This window comes from Protopterus annectens, chromosome 8.part0 (assembly GCF_019279795.1).
Source record: "Protopterus annectens isolate FY-2018-M chromosome 8.part0, PAN1.0, whole genome shotgun sequence".
Lineage (NCBI taxonomy): Eukaryota > Metazoa > Chordata > Ceratodontiformes > Protopteridae > Protopterus > Protopterus annectens.
This window is the reverse complement of record NC_056741.1, coordinates 1,788,185,309-1,788,202,824: the sequence shown is the minus strand read 5'-3', so window position 1 is coordinate 1,788,202,824 and position 17,516 is coordinate 1,788,185,309. Positions and strand designations below refer to the sequence as shown.

Sequence of the window (17,516 nt, the reverse complement as noted above, 5' to 3'; positions counted from 1 at the left end):
CACCTAAACAAGGGACAGCCATTCAACCTACCCACTTCCAGGCAGTCAATAACAACAGATGCTTCAGATTATGCCTGGGGGGCCCACTTGGCAGGAAAATGTATTCAGGGCACATGGCCCTCAAGCCAAATGCATCTTCATATCAATCAAAAAGAGATGCTAGCTGTTCAGAATGCCCTGACAGCTTTCAAGGACCTTCTTCATCCAGGACAACTACTGATAAGCACGGACAATACTACAGTCATGTGGTACATAAACAAGCAGGGAGGCAGACATTCCTACCCCCTCTGCAGACAAGCCATGACTTTGTGGGTCACAGCATTGACTTATCAAGTACATCTGCAAGCACAATTCCTGCCAGGGAAGAAAAATACTCTGGCAGACGAACTAAGAAGAAACATTACGGATCCCCACGAGTGGAAACTGGATCCTCAAGTCTTCAGCATGATAACAAAGAAATGGGGATGCCCAGACATAGATCTTTTTGCCTCCCCTCACAACTGCCAACTACAGAGATTCTGCACATGGACTTATCACAAACAAGCATGGAAAGTGGATGCTGCATCATTCAGCTGGAAAGCCCTAACAGTATATGCCTTTCTTCCTCTGCCTCTCCTTCCCAAGGTACTCCTAAAGGTCAGACAAGAGAAGACAAAAATGATTTTGATTGTCCCAGACTGGCCCCATCAGCACTGGTACCCAATCCTAAAGAGCTTGTCTCAAGGCCCACCCTGGACATTGCCTCTAATTCCTCACTTACTGACCCAAAGAAACAATCAGATCCTGCACAGCCAACTCAGGATCCTAAATCTGGCAGCATGGCGAATAATGTAGCCATTCAGAACACACCTCTCTCTAAAGCAGTGATGGATGTTATTTTGGAGGCCAGGTACCAGAAAATCTTATGCAGGAAAATGGAAGAGATTCTGTGCTTGGAACCAGGCACAAGGAATTGACACGCTTGTACCAAACATTCCTCAGATTTTGCAATACCTAACTGAGATGCTGGACAAAGGCCTATCCTTCTCATCAATTAAAATCCATGCCTCTGCCATTTCAGCTCATTACAATATGGAACCACCAATTTTTTTCTCATCCATTGCTAAGGCAGTACCTCAGAGGGGCCAAAAACATAAGACCGCCAAGGAGAGCACCAATACCTGCATGGGACCTCAATTATGTCTTGGAGAAACTTACACTGCAGCCTTTTGAGCCAGCCAATTCAGCTGAAATAAAGTTCTTATCTTGAAAAACAGCTCTGCTCCTAGCAATAACCTATGCAAGACGAGTCTCTGAGTTACAGGCTCTCATGGCTGTGGAACCTTTTGTCATTTTCCATGCAGCCAGGGTTTCTCTGAGGACTAACCCCACATTTATGCCTAAGGTTAGTGTCCAGTGTGGCCCTTATCCAAACCATTCATTTGCTACTTTTTATCCAAACCCACAGAATAAGGGTGAGAGACTCCTGCATTCTTTGGATATACACAGACGGCTACGCTTCTACTTAGACAGAACTAAAGCTTTCAGAAAGACTGAGCAACTTTTAGTGGCATATGCTGCAGGATCACAAGGAAAGCCTATCTCAAAGCAGACTATTTCAAAGTGGATAGGCCACTGCATTCGATTCTGTTATTCACAACATGGCAAATCAATCCCTAAGGGCATTAGGCCACATTCTACCAGAGCAGCAGCCACTTCAGCAGCCTTCCTCAGAGGGGTATCAACCAAAGACATTTTAGAGGCTGCAACTTGGAGTTCAGTGCACACTTTCACCAAGCACTACCATTTACCTCTCTACTCTAAATCCAGAGCAGGCTTTACCACTGCAGTTTTGCAGGGCCTTATAGCCTGTCCTAATCCTATTTAGACCCAGCCACCCAACCTCAGCTTTGAGATTCAACCCAAGTGTAATGACTGCAACAGTGAAACACGATGAACATAGTACAGTTGTGTACCTACCATAAATGTAGATGTTCGAGTGCATTTACTGTTGCAGTCCAGGTTACCCACCCACCCACCATCCCCCTTTTCTTTGCTGGGACTTATCTGTACTTCTCTATCCTATATAGCCTATATGGTATATTTGCTTGTAGATGAAGGAAATGTTTATGTTATGGCATGCATACTTATTGGCATAAATTTTTAGCCTACCAATTTGGGGGCACCTGACATCTGGGGCAAGAAAAACTGAAAAAAATGACGTTGGCTGCATCTTTTATACCCCTGGTGCACTGATGTTAGGGAAGAGGCAACAGCAACCGACGCCGGACCAAGACTTTGGAATTCAGGCCGATTGCGGGTAGCCTGCCAGCGGGATAACCCAAGTGTAATGACTGCAACAGTGAATACACTCGAACATCTACATTTATGGTAGGTACACAGCTGTACTTTAGAGATGCTATGTTATCTGTGAAATAAGATTTGAATTGTGTTGTGGCTTTGAGTGGTGAGTTATTAGGAGAGGGGTTATAGTTGAATTTTTCGCCAGGATGCTAGATTTTTTTAATGGCTGTCCAGAATTCTTTAGGGTTATGTGTACCGTTATTCTGAAAGTTATTATAGTATATTTTTTGTCTTTGCTTGTTTGCTTTTTGGTAGTATTGCTAAAGTTTGCTGAAGTTTACAAGATGTTGTGGTGTTCTATATTTTTGCCATTCTTTCCATGCTTTTTCTCCATCCTGCATTAACTTTCTACTGTTTTTGGATAACCGAATTGCATTATTTGTTAAACATTCATTGGATTAACCAGTACATCAAAAGAGTGTAATGTATACTAAAACACCAGCAACTGACATCACATACTTGTTAAAGTGCACAGGCTCAACGTTTATAAAGCATATCTGCTTTTAATGAAGTTGATACTAATGCAACACAAAACCAAGGTCTGTTCACTATTCGACACAGGCTTAGAACAACTAGAAATGCAGTGACACTTATCTGGTGACTGAGTGGAAGAGGAGGCAATAATCAGGGGATATTTAGCAATACATTCTACTGCAGTAACCTTCCTACCCTCAGGCCAAATTATTGCAGATAGTAATCAGTTCAGTTTATAACCAGTACAAAGCAATTAACTTGTTGTGTCTTTCGGCTTATCCCGGTTAGGGGCCGCCACAGCGGAACTCCGGTCCGCTAATGTTTGGTAGTGGATTTTTACGAGCCCTGACGCACAACCTTCAACGAAGGTACACCCATGCACGTATGCCTCCACACAGAAGACGCTCTAGCTGAGAGTCGAACAGGACAACGTCTTGCTGTGAGGTGACATCGCTACCGCAGCGCCACTACCGCGGGTTACAAAGCTGAGAGGCACAAATTAGAACAGGTTTTCTTTCATCTCCTGAATGCAGAAACCTGGCAGCTAGGGAGACTAAGCAACTGTCATATGCAATGTAATCGATTGGTCATAATCTATTCCAGACATTTGCTTGTTGAATAAGCTAACCTTTATTAAGATAAATCATTTTTACTTCTGCATTTGTACCAAAATGTGGTTGTTGTCAATCTTGCAACTTATAAAATGCACGGCTGCCCAGTGAATCTACCTGGTTAAGAAACTATTATTATTATTACTTTAGACTGTTAATATACTGTCTTACTTCTGGCTTCGGCAGCTGAATTGCATTTTTGGACAGAACTCAAATTTCTTTCTTCTTTGGGCTTATGCAATTACTTGATGTTAAGTTGTCTATCTTCGAGCGACCTCGGCCCGACTGGCCTCCTAAAAAGCTCGAGAGATATCCCATGCTGCTAGGAGAGTTACCTCAGATCGTGTTGGTTTTCGGTTCTTGGTAAGTGACTTTCCCTCAAGAACTTTAAGTTCTATTTTTCTTATTAAAAACCTAGTTAGTGGTTTATTATAATTTAAACTAGACAGGGTGTGTTTGTGTGTGTGTGATTACACCTTTAGATATGTCTAAAGAAGCAAAGGTCTGAAAATGTCTCTGACAGATGCAGGGTCCTGCAGGAAAGAAAAAAGTTAAATTTTAAGGGGCTTACTCAAGCCAGAGGATTCCCTTTCTGTATCTACAGGGAAGCCCTCTAAGGCATCTATAAGGTTTCTAAACCGATGAGTCTCAGTCCACAGTTTCTGTCCCTCCTCTCGCTCCGGCTGGGAGGGATTAGAAAATTCCGTGTCGGCTCCGACCAGACCAGGTCACCATCCCTTGGCCAGGATCTCCGAGGCACTGGCCCAGATGCTTCAGAGCCCGACTCATCAGTCGATGCCTGCCCGGTCCATCAATATATTCCTCCTTCGACTCTCTTGAGCCGATTTCTTCCTTGGAAGAATCTCGGCGCGGACTTCGCCGGTCGCGAGGGGGGAGTGGCATCGGACCCTTGTCCGACCCCTCCCTCCCTCTCGGTGCGCTAAGGGTGAGTTCGGCTCCGACATCGGCCTCGGAGCCATCACTGTCAGTGCCGAGGGAGGTTCTTAGCCTCGGGGCGGGGACCTCTGGCTTTGCCTGACAGGGGTGCATCCTCAGGTCAAGTCGACTCACTCCCTCATCCCGGACCGCAGAGAGCCAGCTCCTCAATCTCTTCCGAGGCCTCTCCTGATTTGGCAGAAGAGCCCCTCGGAAGAGGAAGTGAGGAAACACGTTGACTCACCTGAGTCCATCACGTCTGACACAGATTTAGATGATTCTGAGGGTTCCCCGTTCCCCTTCTGAAGATGTCTCATTTGCAGACATTCTAGAGATCCTGAAGCAGAGGGAGGATGAATCTGTGTATCTTGAGGCCCTTCCACCTCCTGGGTGTCCGGCATGGACGGCTCCTGATTCAGTGGACCCCACTCCCAGGAGACCCTCCAAGTTCATAACGGCACCAGCAGACAAACAGTTCTTAACAAAGGAGTTTCTGTGGATGCTATGGTGGTAGCTGCTGCCACTAAGAAGGAGCTAGCTGATCCTTCAGTACCTGTCCATCCACCTAACAAGGAATCTAGGTCCATGGACGGATGTTCTCGTCAGCGACATTTACCATGCGCTCGCTGAACTACCTATGCCATTTTACTCGTCTTCAAAGGGACTTGATCAAGGAAGCGAGTGAAATGTTAAGGTTTTCAAGATAAGATGAACACACAGCTGGCTACCCTTAACTCCATAACCAACTCCTCCATGCAGGGACAGGTGTGGCCTTACGTAGGCATGCCTGGATGCGGCTATGCAATTTGCGGACCCTTCAAGGCGTCTTTCACTAACTCCCGTTTGATGGATCATCTCTTTTGGTCCTCAAGTGAAAGAAACCTTGACTAGGTGCGAAACTGATGGCAAGACCCTTTCTGCCGTCGAGTCCGTTTTTCTACTCCTTCTAGGCCTTACCCCAAAGGCCAGAAAGGTGGAAAGATGTGGTTCCGTAAACAATCTCAAGGGACTTCGCCTGCGCACAGAAGTCGTTTCCCGCCAGAGGCAGAGGGGAATAACAATGGTAGACGCCGCCTAGGGGCAGGGGTCCGAAGCCTTCTCTGACAAGCCCTTTCAGCATCCCTGATGCCCGACTGCCCACCGTCACTGTACCCAGAAGCCTGGCTATCCCTGACTCAAGACAAATGGGTACAGTCCATCATTTCAAGGCTATTCTATCCCCTTTTGGCGCTCCAAACCAATCAAAAATCCCTTCCAGATGTTCCACCGGCAAAGGGATCTAGCGGTTTGGAGATTTCAAAACTGCTTGCAAAAGAGCAATTCAGCCAGTTCCAGCAGACCAGCAAGGATCCGGAATCTACTCAAGGTTCTTTTTAGTTCCAAAGAAAACAGGGGACTGGAGACCAATTTTGGATCTCAGTATCTTGAACAGATCAGTCAAGAAAGCAAGATTGGATGGTCACGCTGCAATCCATCCTTCCAAACTGGATGTGCTCTATAGACCTTCAGGATCGTACTATCACATAAGAAGATTCCTCCGCTTCAGGCTGGGAACCAGTCATTTTCAGTTCAGGGCCCTGCCCTTTGGTCTCACCACTGCCCCGGTGTTTACCAAATGCATGGCAGTGGTAGCTTCTCACCTGAGACGACAAGGATTCCAGGTGTTTCCATATTTGGACGACTGGCTCCTCACAGCTCCCACCAAGCATCTCCTTCTGATGGCCAGGGATTACACTTTTCGCATTTGTCAAAAGTTAGGCATTTCAATAAAAGTCTGTTTACTTTCATAGGGCAAATCTAGACACAGTAGACATGTCTGCGAGACTAACACATCAGAGAATAACAGACATTCACAAACTGGTCTCACTCCTTTTCAACAACAACAGAATCAAAGCCAGGTTAGTTCTGAAAGTGTTGGGAATTATGGCGCGGCCATACCTCTGCTTCCATTAGCCAGATTCGATCCTTCAATGGATGCTCTTTACTCAATGGTCATACCAGCAACTTCCAATGTCTCACACCATTATGATCATAAGCGTGCAAAAATCATCTCATGTGGTGGATGTCTTCCCCTCAGCTCTTGTTGGGAAGACCCTTTGTTCCACCCTCCGGTTGCTACTCTGACAACGGATGCCTCCTGATCGGGTGGGGTGCCACTTGCACATAAATGTTCTGGAGATGAGAGCAGTGCTTTGCCCTTCAAGACTCTCTTCCCTGGGGAGATTTTGCATCCAGACAGACAATATGTCTGTAGTGTGGTACATCAACAAAAGCACTCAGAGTGTGGCAATGGGCGATTTCTTCTCAGCGTTTCTGATAGCAGCGCACATCCCCGGAAGTCCAATCAAATTGCGGACAAGTTGAGCAGAGCTATCCTCATGCCTCACGAGTGGTCTCTGAAAGACTCTGTTGTGAGAGAAATTTTCAAAACAGCAAGTGCAGAGAATATTTCACTAGAGGCGCTCTAGTCCAAGTTTGGCCCCGGGACTTCTGTATGCATTTCCTCCTTCCCACTAATCTCTCAAGTGATCAGAAGGCCTCATTGATCCTCATTGCTCCTTACTGGCCTCGACAGGTGTGGTTCCCTTTCTACATCGATTTCTTTTGGAGCGACCGTGGAATCTGGACCTAGTTCCAGATCTTTTGATCCATCAGTCTCTGAACCTCACTGCTTGGTTCCTCCAGTTCCAACTCGAGATATTTTGATAGCTTCCCATAAATCTTCCAAGATTTATTTGAAAGGAAGTAAGGGAAACGCTTCACATATTGGGCTCAAGGAAAGGACATAGATCCTTTCACTGCTTCCATCCAATTAGTCCTTGAATTTCTAGCTGAACTCTTCCATGCAGGTTCATCTCCCTCTACTCTTAAAGTTCAATTGGCAGCTATTTCTAACTTTCATGTGGGTATTTCTGAATCTGCATTAATGTCCCACAAGCTTTGCAAAGCCTTTTTGAAAGGAGTTTTTCTTCTCAGACCTCCTATAAGAAATCCTCCTTCTCCTTGGGACCTAAATTTAGTACTTGCTTCTTTGATTCTTCCCCCTTTCGAACCTGCAGTCTCCTGTTCTTTAAAATTGCTATCATGGAAGACTATTTTTCTGGTAGCTATTACTTCAGTTAGAAGAGTTTCAGAGCTTCAAGCACTCAGCTGTCGACCTCCTTATCTATTGTTTCATAAGGACAGAGTATCCTTACGACTAACCCGTCCCTTTTGCCTAAGGTGGTCTCGACGTCAAATCTAAATCAAAGCATTGACCTCCTGTCTTTTTCCAGAATATTCCAATAGGTCTGAACAAAAATTACACTGCCTGGATGTTCATCGTCAATTGAGGTACTACTTGGATAGAACAAAACAATTCAGAAAATCTGATCAGCTGTTTGTCTCCTACTATGAAAGCAGAAAGGGACTTTCAGTTTCAAAGGTATCATTATCCAGATGGCTAACATCTTTGATTTCCCTTGTATATGAAATTAGACACCAAAAACTGCCTAATAAACCTAAGGCCCATTCCACCAGAGCCTTGGCTACCTCTTTAGCCTTCCAAGACAGACTGCCTATTGACACCATTTGTGCAGCGGCTACTTGGGCTACTCCTCACACTTTCATTTCTCATTATAAGTTGGACTTAGCTTCTAGGCATAGAGCTAACTTTGGTTCCACTGTTCTCAGGAGTCTGTTCCGTTAGGCCAGTCCCATCCAGCAAGAATGAAGGCGAGATAGACAACTTAACATATAGAAGTTATGTTCTTACCATAACGTTCCATGTTAGTTGTCTTCTTCTCGCCTTCTTCCCCTCCTTCCCCTGGCCTGGACAGACCTAGAGGAGTTGTGATTGTGACCTCTCTTTCTACCACCTCTTTCTTAGGCATATGCTGTTGTGCATATTTCCTGGTTCAGGATGTAGGTCACCCATCTTTCTTCCTATTGTTAGAGGTGGACTCTGTTTAGAGTTATTCTGTTACTATTATAAGCTGGGGTTAGCTTACAAACGAGATCTGAGGTAACTCTCGCCTAGCATTGTGGGATATAGGGGCCTCGAGCCGGGCCTGAGGGCCCTGGAACCCATCCAGCAAGAAGAAGGCGAGAAGAAGACAACTAACATGGAACGTTATGGTAAGAACATAACTTCTATTTTTCTAAGTCAAAGTTAGACATGTAGTATGTCTCTTTAGCTAATGGTAATGGTAGAGTTAGACAAGCTGTTGTCATGTTTGTTTACATCATTTGTATGTTTAAACACATGCCTTTTTTGTTTTCCTTCTGCAGTTTTAAAGCTGCTGATATATTTAATTTTAGCAAATGCAGTATTTTATTTATTTATTTACTTATTTAAGTTTGATGACTGGGGAAGTCCACTGGGCCATAAAGGGCCTGTTTTCAGTGGAGGCCCGAGGAGAAAACCTCCAAATATTGCAAGTTACATGTTACATGTTACAAAAGAATAACAAAGATTTGTACAGAACAATTAAACAAGTAGCTACTAGCCCTTTGCAGGTTAGGTGGACCATTTTGCATGGAAAGAGTACAAGAAGATTGGATTATGGAAAGTATAGTACATTAGATAGCAGAGAGAAAATCAGCCCCTGGTAGGGCGAGACTGTTTTAGGTTGAGATGAAGCAATAGAATTGGTAAATGGTAATGATTTCATTGCAGGGTAGAAAGAGATGGGGTAGAGAGGGGTTAATGTTGGGGCGTGACATGGGAATTTCCATTTGGCTAATAGATGAGAGAATACCTGAGATTTGAAATTAGTATGGTTTGGACGGTTACGAAGGTGGGGGGTTCCACTGCTTGGCTAAGGAGTAGGGCAGTGTAGGTGGCCAGGAGGTCGTGCTGGTTTGTGGACCTGAAGGAGATTTTGGTTTGTGGATCTGAGTTGGCCGTTGGGTATATAGGGTTTTAAGGATGTAGTGAGAGATGGCCAGTTTGTGAGTTTAAAGATGAGCTTGTGGGTAATAGTGAGTTGTAGGTAACTGAGGTAGTTGGGGAGTTCAAGCCAGTTGAGGGTCAGGAGGGAGTGGCAGTGGTGGGATGAGTCTTTTGAATTGGTTGCAGATTTGCAGATCTTGTTGTAGCAGGATTCAAGTTTGGATTGTAAGCCTAGGTGGAGATTTGTGAACAGAGGGGCACCATACATCAGGGAGGAGAGCAGGAAGGTGGATGCCAGGGTTTGACAGGTAGAGGGGCTGAGGAAGTAGTTGTGTGTAGAGGAGACCTGTCTTTTGGTGGGTTTTTTTGATTGCGGAGTGGATGTGGGTATCATATTTTAGTTGACCATCAATGATGATGCCGAGAAGCTTGGTGGTTGGAACAGTTTCAAGGGGGGTGTTGTTCTGGCTCTGTACGGTTAATGAGGTTTTGTCAGTAATAGTTTTTGGTAGGGGAAAATATCATTAGTTTGGTTTTATTTGCATTTAGAGCTAAGTGGTTGGACTGCATCCCGGTTTCGGTTGTGGAGAAGGCTAATTGGGTTTTTGCAAGGAGCTCAGAGGATGAGAAGCCTGAGCAGATGATAGTCGAGTCATCTGCATATTGGATGACAGATGACTCTGGGATGGAGTGGTGAAAGTTGTTACTAAACAGGTTAAAGAGTAAAGGGCCAAGAACAGAACCTTGAGGGACGCCTGTGGGTGTAGGTAGGAAGGGGGAGTTTGAAGTTTTCCATTGGACAGCTTGTTGGCGGCTGGACAGGTAGCTGGAAAACCAGGCTATAGTGGTGGGAGAGAGATGTAGAGTGGAAAGTTGGGATATGAGTAGGTTGTGGGAGATGGTGTCAAAGGCTTTTGACAAATCTAGGAATAGCATAGATACAAGTTTGCCTGAGTCTTGTTCAGTGTTGATGGTTTCCAGAAAGGAAAGAAGGGCAGTCATGGTGGAGTGGGCAGGGCGGAAGCCATGTTGAGTAGGGGAGAGGAGATTGTTTTGGGTTAGGTGTGTCATTAGTTGTACTTGAATGGTTTTCTCTAGAATTTTAGAAAGAGGGGAAAGGATGGCAATAGGCTTGAAGTTGGTGGTGTCAGTATTCTTGCCACCTTTGTGTAGGGGGATGATGTAGGCATGGCACCAGATGGAAGGGATGTATGATTCTTGTATGGCTCTATCTATAAGAATAGAGATGGGATAGGCGATGCTGTCTGCAGGTAGTTTGAGGGAGGTAGGTGGAAGGTTGTCAGGTGCATTGCAACAGGGTTTGAGTTTGAGGAGTCTTTTTATAGTGCTTGTGGGAATGGGAGTAAGGCAGAAGGGTGTGGAGGGGGTGGAGGTTGTGGTGGGAGGGGCTGTGGTTGGAGGAGAGGGTGGGAAGGAAGTGGATAGTTTGGCTGTGTAGTCTGAAGAATGAGTTGAACTGTGAGGCTGTGTCAAGGTCAGAGAGGGCGGGATTCGGACAGGGGTTTTCTTTATTACCAGGGTGCAGAATTGATGAGATGGAGTCCCAAAATTTTTGGGGGTTTGTGTAGTGCAAGGACTGGAGTTTGGAGTAGTGAGCTTTGTGATCTTTAGTTATTAGCTTTTTTGTGGAGTTTCAGAGATGCTTAAATTCTAGGAAGGAGTTTGGGTTTTTATGTTTTTGATGCTGTTTCCATTTTTTGTCCCTTTGTTGCATGGCTAGTTTAGTTTCTTTTGATAACCGTGGGCAGGTTTTGGTTTTGATGTGTTTGGTTCTCAGGGGGGTTTGCTGGTTGAGGAGGATCAGGAATGAGTGGTTAAAGTAGGATATGTCATCATCTAGTGAGAGGGATTTTATAGGGGACCAGTCAATACACTTTAGGCATTCTGAGAAAGTTTGGGGAATGAAAGAGGAGAGGTTGTGGGTTTAAATGTAGTGGTGTTGTTTTTGTAGAGGAGATGGTAGCTGGTTGGTGAAGGCAGGTAAGTGATTGCTGAGAGGATCTGATATTATTCCAGTTTTGGTGATTAGATTTGGATGAGTTGTTAGGATCCAGTCAGTGATGGTTCCACAGGTACCATCTTTATTTGGTCTGGTTGGTGAATTAATTAGTTGGGAGAAATTGTATAGGTTGATAGTGTGGGAAGGGGCCTTACAGTTAATAGTGGTCCAGTTGATGTTGGTATCACCAAGGATACAGGTTTCATCATTTATGTGGAAGGAGGACAAGGATAGGATGTTCTCAAGTGTTTTGATGTTATCACCTGCGGGGATATAGAGCGCAGCGATACATATGGATTTGTGGTTGTTTATTTTTAATAAGCCTATTGTAATTTCGCATTGGCAAAGGTTGGACTTTTATTGGTGTAGGGAGTTATGGTATGGTAGGTGTAGTAGAATATAGCTAGTCCACCTCCTTTTTTGTGGGCTCTGTCATTGCGAATGATTTGGTAACCTGGTGATAGGATTTTGTGATCTTTTATGTCGGATTTGAGCCAGGGTTCAGAAATGGCAGTTATGTCGGGGTGGTTATGGGAGAGCCAGGCATGGAGGTTAATGATTTTGTTTCTAAGGTTTTGAGCATTAAGTGTAGTGAGGCAAATGGATTTAGGTTTTGTGGGTTGAGAGGAAGGATCGGAGACATTAATGTTAGAGGTGGGTCCGGGGTTAGGGTGGATGTCGCCGGCAAGTGAAAGAGAGAATTGGTGGAGGAGTAGAGTCCAGTAGTCTGGTGGGGATGGGTAGTATGGGTTGAGTGAGACTAGTGATTTTTTGCTATGACATTTAGGAGATGAGTGTAGGGGGGATGGGGAGTGGAGTAGCTTAGGTTTGAATAGATATGTAGTGTTGGAGCTGAAGAGTTCATGTGAGATGGATGAGTAAGAGGGGGCTGAGGATGATTGCATGAAGCAGTGGAGGGTGTAAGTGAGGTATGGTAAGGGTTGGGAAACTGTGAGAGATAGGTCAGACAGTCAAGAGAGATTAGTAGGGCTAATGGAGTAATTGTGAGTGCTGATGAGTAAAGCATTGTAGGTGGGGTTGTAGAGTGTATTTGGTCCGGATTCATAAATGCCTACACTAAGTGTACACAATCTGTATTCAAGAACATCCCAGCTGCATTTTGTGTCCTGTCTATTCAGACAGGGAAATTAGATGTAAGTGTATATATAGTCTACACATTGTGGTAAACCTTATGAATACCTCTCTATATTTAAGTTTGCAAGAAAATCAGTGGGAAAACTAAAATTAGGAGGAAGAAGGTGGGAGTTATGCTTGTGTTGTCTATTCACTCAGAATGGTCTACAGTTATTGAATCCAGCCCAACTTTATTTCAGTAAAAAGTTTTATTATTCAAATTCAAATATTTGTGGCAGGTGAAGTTTTATTATCTCATTGGAATGGTGCAGTAATAACTATTAGCTTTTCCCTTTCATAGAGTTATTACTCAAGCTATCGCTATATACAGATATTCAGTGGTTGGTTTATTTTAAGAGTAAACAGTATTTTTGATATGTTGCTGTGGTCTGTCTAGCTGATTGTAACATTGATGATAAAGACAAGGAAGAGGATGTTGGAATAAGATGGATATTAACAGCTGCTTCTTGAAAATATAAAGTGTGTGTGTGTGTGTGTGTGTGTGTGTCTGTGTGTGTGTATGTATATCTATATATATATATATATATATATATATATATATATATATATATATATATACATATTTATATGTAAAACAGAGAGAGATGCCTTAACTGATCTTTACAAATGCTGTTAACATCTACTGGCTGTATGATAGCAGTGATTTTGCAGTCATTCTGGCTGATTACAGTGCAGAGCTCCAAGGACAAATATCTGGAAAATAGTACACAGTTTTGTTCTAAATAATTTTACACATTGCTTGATTAAATAGTCCAAAATTATACTGTCCGTGAGAGTCTATTATCATTACTCAGTGTCTGTTTTTATTGTCTTTTAGGAAATTTGTGCGTCTTAGTTCATGAGATTCCTGCGGTGGGTTAATTGCATAAAGAACTGTTGTCAGTCATCTTTTTATCAGTTGGCAATATTTTCCTGCAGCAGTCTTCATTGGGACCACTTACTAATCTGAAAAGGTATTTTATTTATATAAGTTTGTATATATGTATTTGTAACCAAGTGAGTGTTTTGGTCCATTTCCAAACCCAGCCTGAGAAGTAATACCAAAAATTAATGGCAAAAGTTTTAAATAGTGTAAGAATAGAGAAGGCTAAGTTTGCGTATGTAAGTTACATTGCACCAACAAACTAACATAGTAATAAAACTCATTGTCGATGTAGTCAGGTGATTCTTCTGTGCAAAGATTCTGTTGCTGCTATAGTCACTGACCATCTGTTTGCTAAACCACTTATTCTAGTGAGCTCTCTGTGATAATGGGCTGACTGAGGTAGACCAGACTTCCCCATCCATAGCATCAGTGTCCAGCTTATCTTGTGGGTTCCTGTGGCATTTCAGTGTAAGCTGATATATAATCTGTCCAGTATGCACTGAATTTACCTTGGGGCTACTTCATAATTGTCTGTGCCTAATATGCCTCTTTTTTGGGGGGGGGTGCCCAGGGCAGATCCTGAAAAGGTGTATAGACCTCATCCTACCAAGGTGTCCATACTACTTCATCTGATGTCTGCCAGCTCAGAAGTCAGGTGGCTGTACTCTGAGCTCTCTCCAAGTTGTATATTTATTTAGTCTTTCACTGTCTTTTGCTGTTTGAGCTGAGTGAGCATTACTGCGAAAGCTTATCAGTTTTAATTAATTTGAAATTTCACTTTGTGTTATCTGTTTAACTTACTGAGATCTTCACTGTGTCATGGAGTGCGCGTCTACCGGTTTGGTGAAACAGTCTGTTTTCTGCTGTTTTTTTCCGTGATCTCTTCTTTTCCGTCATTATCCAAAGCTTTAGATTGTAGGTGGAAATAAGGATGTAGACTGACCAGTTCCTAGTAAGTGTTTCGTCCTGTGACTTTGTTCTTGTTTCTCCACCACATTGTAGTGTAATGCCTGTAGGGCTACTTGTACTTCACCCATAGGTTCATAAGTTCATAGGTAGGTACTAGGCGCTGCCCAAAGGCAGATAGTTTCATAGGTAGGTACTAGGCTATCTGCCCGAAGGCATTTATAAGCCTAGACAGAATGTGTTGGCTTTTGCTGCCCCTTTAAATTAGTTCCCTGTGCCTCTGTCTAGCAGAGCCACTGAAGTGATCCCTGGGGTAAACTTTGTTTCCCATCCACTCGTCAAGGTTTCTTTTGAAGAGTGTTAGCCAGGAGCTCTGCATAATGTAGATTGGAATCTTGTTCCAAAGCATGGGAAGTCTCTGGGACAGGAATCTGTCCCTCCAGCATTCCCTATTTATTGTTGTGTTGAGGTTTAGATCCCTAGAGCGTGTGGCTCGAGGGGATAAGGATTTCTTTAGGTGGAGCGTGTTCATCCATTCTGGGTTGGACATGGCCTTGTATGTCAGGCAGAGATCACCTCTGAGTAGGCGGTATGCAACAGAGTACAGTTGGAGTTTCTTCAGTTGAGCTGCATAGGGCATCTGTTTGAGGCCAGTGTTCCTCTTGGTGAGGTACTTCTGTGGTCTTTCCAGCTGCTGCAGGTGTCTTGTAAGGTACATTCCAAATGGGGCGTTGTATTCTATGATGGGTCTGATGAGTGATGACTAGAGGGGCACAATGACATCTTTTGATCTGGAAGCGAACCCTTTTGTGATTAGGTGGGCCACGTAGAAGGATTTTCTAACCACTTTGGCAATGTGATTATCAAAGGTGAGATTACTATCTACTTGGGTCCCCAGATCCCTTATTACGTCTTCTGTATTTAGGGGACTACCACCTATGTGGTAGTTTGTGGGTACTTTGTTTTTTCCAAAGGGGATGACTATGCAATTTTTGGCATTTAGCTTGAGGCCATGATTTTGACACCAGGTATCCATCTCAGTGAGACCCTTTTGGAGGATGTCTGTGTCAGCCGGAGAGTCAATTATAGCCCCTAGTTTGCAGTCGTCTGCAAATTTGGTCAGCCATAATCCTCCTGTGCTTGCCTGTACCTCTGAGAAGTATATGCCGAACAAGTGGGGTCCTAGGACTGAGCCCTGGGGAATGCCACTTGTAATCGGTTTAGAGTTGGACCTAGCTCCCACAACTCCCACCATGTGGGTTCTGTCCGTGAGCCAGTTGGCAACCCATCTTGTGACGTAGGGGTTTATGTTCAGGCTGGTGAGCTTGTCTATAATACCAGAATGGGGAATGATGTTGAAGGCCTTAGCGAGGTCTAGGTAGGCTGTGTGTACCTCCTTTCCCTCGTCTATAGCCTTGGTAACTGTCTCAAAGAAGTCCACCAGGTTAGGAGGCATGATCTGCCCTTAACAAAGCCAGTAGGGTCCAGTGTTTGGAGGTTCCCAATGTCTCTGTTAATGAGTTCCATGATGATGCGCTCCATAGCCTTGCAGACCAAGCTAGTCAGGCTTGTAGGGCAATAGTTCCCGGGGTCTGTTGTGGAGCGGAATAACCATTGCTGCGCACCCGTCTATGGGTACATAGCCTGTGGAGAGGCTGAGTTTGAACAGTGTGTTTAGGTGAGGGGTTAGTTAGTCTTTGAGCTCGTGTAGGACGCAGCCTGGGACACCATCCAGTCCCATTGATGCTGTGTTTTTGGCTTTGGAGAGGGCTGTTTTAACCTGAGTGTCTTTGATTTCAGGGACTCTACATTCTTCTGGTATGGTTATGGGCCCTTTTGGAGGTGAGAGGGGGGTGAAGTTTGCGCTGAACCTGTCTACCAGGATGTTGGCAATATCGATCGGTTCAGTGTATTTTGAGCCATTCTGCACTAACTCCAAGCAGATCTGAGCATTTCCACTTAGATTCTTGACATAGCTAAGGAATGCCTTCTGGTTATCTTTGGAGTCCTTGGCAATTTTTCTTTCAAAGCTTGCCTTGGATGATTTTATGAGGGATCGTAGTTTCTTGCTGATACTGTTTAGGGATGTCTTCCCTTTTTGGGATTTTACTCTTTTCTATACTAGTTTCCTCCTCCTATTGTATAGCTTGTTTATGGCAGGAGTTCACCAGACTGGTTTCCTTTTCTTGGAGGAGTGAGTCTTGGTTTTGCTTGCGATGGCATGATCCATGCATTCTTGTAGGTGCCCGTAGAATGCATTAGTAAAGGATTTTGCAGCTTGGACAGTGTTATCCTTCAACATGGGGGCTTTGAAACTTTCCACCTCAGTCTTAAGTAATGTGAAGTTTGCTTTTAAAAAGTTTTTCACGGTGGTTTCCTTGTCCGGTGGTGGGGGCGGAATGTGGATGTCCAAAGTGATTTGTTTATGGACAGATCTAACCAGCGAGAGGTTGACCTCCGGTGTGGAACACTGGTCGCCCATGTTGGTGATGACCAGGCCCAATATGTCGTCACCTCTGATGGGAGTGTTGACCATTTGAACCAGGGCATTTGAGTTTATAAATTCTAGGAAGTGTTGGGCAAGGTAGTTAGTACTTGAGTAGTTCTCCCAGTTAATGTTTGGGTAATTGAAATCATCCAATATTAGGGTGTTTGGTAGGACCTTTATGTTTCCCAGTGTTTCTAGAAACGCGGAATGGGGGTCCTGGGATATGGTGGGTGATCTGTAGCAAGCTACAGTTTGAATTGCAGTTTTGCCCGTTGTTAGTTGCACGTGAATGATCTCTGAAGCATAGTGCTGTGCCACTAACCTGGAGGTGTGGGTATCCTTGATGAATATGGATACGCCCCCGCCTTTTGTATTTCGGTTTGGGTTCTGTGGCCAAAATGTATGGTATGAGTTGTAGCCTAGTAGTGCTGGTGTGCTCTCTGAAGCCTTAAACCAGGTTTCTGTTACTGCACATATATCGATTTTCTCCATACTGAGGAGTGCCTCGAGTGCATGAATTTTGAGGTTTAGACTTCTGGCATTGAGTAGCATTACCCTCAGTTTTTTGTTACTTGTGCTATTTACGATGGTGGGTTTGTATTTTCAGCCTTGCCTAAAAAGGCACTATGGGGGTAGCAAGAGCCTTGGCCAGCATTCGAAAGCCTAAGGGTGACAGGTGCAAGCCGTCTCTAGCAAAGCAGCATGGCTTGTCGAGCATGTCATCCCAGGCGGACAAACACTGGATCCCCTTTGAATGACACAAGAAACTTAGCCAGTTGTTGAAATCGATAATTTTTTCTTTATACCATGGTATCATTCTTGGTGAGGGCAGGATGCTATTCAGG

At 44.2% G+C, this 17,516-nt stretch overlaps 1 long non-coding RNA gene across 3 annotated transcripts in view; it reads left to right on the top strand.

Annotated features, from left to right (window-relative positions):
• LOC122809645 overlaps nt 1-17,516 on the top strand; it is a 1,890,825-nt gene that overhangs the window by 1,429,914 nt on the left and 443,395 nt on the right. For all 3 annotated transcript variants that reach the window (XR_006365935.1, XR_006365936.1, XR_006365934.1), the window contains one exon: nt 13,230-13,365. This is a non-coding gene — a long non-coding RNA (uncharacterized LOC122809645). The remainder of the gene's footprint in view (nt 1-13,229; nt 13,366-17,516) is intronic.